Source organism: Ceratotherium simum, chromosome 4 (genome assembly GCF_057802395.1).
Source record: "Ceratotherium simum simum isolate JZ-2026a chromosome 4, ASM5780239v1, whole genome shotgun sequence".
NCBI classification, from domain to species: domain Eukaryota; kingdom Metazoa; phylum Chordata; class Mammalia; order Perissodactyla; family Rhinocerotidae; genus Ceratotherium; species Ceratotherium simum.
In genome coordinates, this window is record NC_141903.1 from 48092348 (window position 1) to 48095891 (window position 3544).

The following is a 3544-nucleotide window of genomic DNA, read 5'->3' on the forward strand; positions in this document are numbered from 1 at the left end:
AAAGGAAAAAAAAAATCCTGTTTTAACATAAGTGCCACAACTTCAGGAGAGGATTTGAAACGTTATTTTCTTCAAACACATTTTATTTCTTTGGATACAGTTTTTATGGTGACTGGGATATCGGGAATTATTTTAAAATACATTTGCTGCCCTTTGGGTTTCTGAGCATCACCATGGCAGTTGGGAAGGAAAAGCAACTTATGGAAAGACAGCACAAAGAAAGCCAAGACCAAAGTGGTGAATTTATTTTCTAAGAAGATTGTATGATGGGAAGTACCAGCTATGTTCAACATAAAAAATATTGGGAAAACACTGGTCCCAAGGACTCAAGAAGCAAAATTGTATCTGATGACCTCAAGGATTGTGTTTTTGAAGCGAGCCTTGCTGATCTGCAGAACAATGGAATTGCATTTAGAAAATTGAAAATAATTACTAAAAATGTTCTGGGCAAAAAATCCCTGTGTAACTCCCAAAAAATTAATTTTGTTGTTGACAGAAAGTGTTCCACATTGAAAAAAATGAAGACTGTGCTTGAAGCTTCTGTTGTTAAAACTACTGATGGTTACTTGCTTTGTCTTTTCCATGTGGGTTTTTGGAAAAAAACAACAACCTGATCCAGAAAATTGGTTGTGCCCAGCTCCAAGAGGTCTACCAAATCCAAAGAAAGATGATGGAAATCATGACCTGAGAAGGCAAACAAATGACGTGAGGAGGTGGTCAAAGAGCTGATTCCAAGCAGCATTTGGGACCACATAGAAAAAGCTGGTCATCTGTTTATCCTCTCCATGACACATTGGTTAAAAAGTCAACTGTGAAGTGGTAAAACATAAGGAACTTCACGGTAAAGGCAGTAGTTTTGGAAAACCTTTGTGGCTAAGACAGATAGATGCTCAGGTTGAACAAGTTGATGGATATGAGTCCCAGGATGTATGTAAAAGTAAGAAATTTTAAAGGATGAAAAAAAATTCTTATTGGAAAAAATGATACAATAATCATCAGTATTCAGGCTCCCATGTGAATAAGAAGCTACAGAGAGAGTCCATTGATGGTAAATTACTTTGAAAGTGTACCCATTTAAATGCAGTTATGCTAACACACCAGTACTGCCATACGTTTTTCTTACTGCATTTATTTTTCTAAGTTTCCCTGGGAACAAGGATATACTTTGGGTAAAGCTTAAGCCTTTCCTTTTCTTTACATGAGCTTGATATCATTTATTCTTCCTTTGGCCTTGTAGGGAAGGAAAAATAATTTTACCTCTACCTTTCTGAGCTCTTGGCTGAGACTCCTGTAATAAAAGACAGATTAGCAAGAGAAAACAAACAGAAGTTTAGTAGCATGTATATCTCATGTATACATGGAAGATACCCAGGGAAAAATGAGTAACTTCCTGAGGAGGCTTAGAATTTAGGATTAAATACCATCTTAACAGGGAAAGGGGAGAAGACATGTAGGCTTCTTAGGGGAGAGTAAATGATTTTTAGGAAAGATGAAGGGCCCTTAGAAGAATAGGTGGGAGGTATGATAGTTTGTGACCAAGTTTGCCTGGGAGTGGTGTTGACTTCTGGTCTCCTCTCCTGTGATAAGAGTCAATCTTCCCTGCTTGATGAAACTCCCTGGGAGGAGATTTATGACAATTGAGTTTCTTTTGAAAGAGTTATCTTTCAAAGACAAGGGGATAAGGGGAGTTCAGAGAAAGGCTTTCCCTGTTTTTGGTGTTTTTCAAGTGCCTAGAGCTCAAAATAATCAATATCCCGAAGCAGCATATTTTTGGGTGGTGTATTCTGCTACCCTTCAGCTTTTTGTAAATTGGTTAATTCCTTTACGCTTTAAGTCCCACAGATGGTTGAATATCTGCCGCCTGTGCCTCAAGTCAACTCTGTGAGCTCTTGCAGCATCAATCCATGATTCTTTATGTTATTGTAAAATAGGATGGCTTTAATTCCTAATTCTACTGGTTTTTCTTTCACAGTTTGAGTTGAATTTCCTTCCTTTGGCCAATTTATAGTATCATAAACCTTTAGAATGCGAAGCCACAGAAAATGTCAGCCAGTCTAGACTTTACACCCTGGTGGATTGTTTGCCAAAATCTGGCCCAGAAGTGCCTTGTTTTGTTTGGCTTGTGCAGTAACAGGCTACATAATTTTTCTTATTTTTAAAAAAAATCACATAACATTCAAAATTCAGGAGATTTCATATAAAAACAGATTTGTGGAGCATTAAAAAAAATCACAAATAGGGGCCAGGCCTGGTGGCCTAGTGGTTAAGTTCAGCACACTCCACTTCAGCAGCCCCGGTTCAATTAGGTTCCTGGGCACGGACCAACACCACTCATCAATGGTCATGGTGGTGACGGCTCACATACAAAAAAAGAGGAAGATTGGCAACACATGTTAGCTCAGGGAAAATCTTCCTCAGCAAAAAAAAAAAAAAAAAAAAAAAAAAAATTTCAAAAATAGCTCCCTATGCTTCTTCCCTGCTTTTTTTTCTTCATAGTATTTATTATCATCTATACATTTTACATATTTATTTGTTTCTTGTCTATCTCCTTCCACTGGAATGGAGATATTTCCTCTTTTAGCAAATCAAGATAATCTTTTTTTGCTGTAGAGAGGGTGACTGAGAGATACATGGAGGTATCATAGGTATTATGATAAGGTAACAGGTAAGGTTTTCCCTCTGGATCTTGAAATGCATTTAACTGAAGACAAAGTCCCTCATTCTGTCATTAGAAATAACCTTGGTATTAACTTACTGATTCATATTGAAAATAAGGTGGAAATGACTGATATTTTGCTTAATAATTTCTAAAATGTCTTAGAAGAACGTCTTTGTTCTTCAAATATGTTACATTTCAGTCTCATACAGGATATGGAGAGCTGCATCAATTTTAGTTCAATTATGAATCTGATCTGTGTACGCTATAGGAAGCGTAGTCAGAATTTTATATTTTAGATGCAATATTCTGATTGATTGCTGCTTCCTACTTCATAACCCTAGATGCTCCATAAAATTTCTGATAAAAAGAAAGTATTTTAACTCTTATATTTCATGCAACAAATATTTACAGACTTCTCTAAGGGATAATATTCAGCAAAATATTACCAGTACACTTAGATCAGAGTTTAATTCTCAAATTGTTTATGTTTTAATATTGTTCCTATCACACAGTCTTAGTATTATAAAATTAACATGCTATTTTAAAAATATTGTGTGAATAGGTTGCTAATGGGATTAGGATCTGCATTAAGTGTTGATTAACGTATTTCTGAAAGCACTTCAAAAATTGCAATAAAGGGAATAAGAATTTGACAAGTAATTTTTTATCTTGTAAAAAATTTCTGAGGTATCATCACCCTGCGTGTTCATGTTTATTTTTGGAATAGTTGATGATCACCTTACACCATGCTTATTATGCCATTGTATGTATCATTCAGAAATAATTAAGAGACAATAGTAGAAAGGATGCTCCTATTAATTGGAGATAGACGACTTAACTTCGTGTTTTAGTTTGTCTAAGGAACTGTTATATGTTTTAAAAAAA

At 35.5% G+C, this 3544-nt stretch overlaps 1 pseudogene; it reads left to right on the plus strand.

The window, feature by feature from the left end:
- The first annotated feature begins 267 nt into the window (after positions 1-267).
- Positions 268-1884, plus strand: LOC147917285 (small ribosomal subunit protein eS1 pseudogene; annotated as a pseudogene).
- The last annotated feature ends 1660 nt before the right edge of the window (positions 1885-3544 follow it).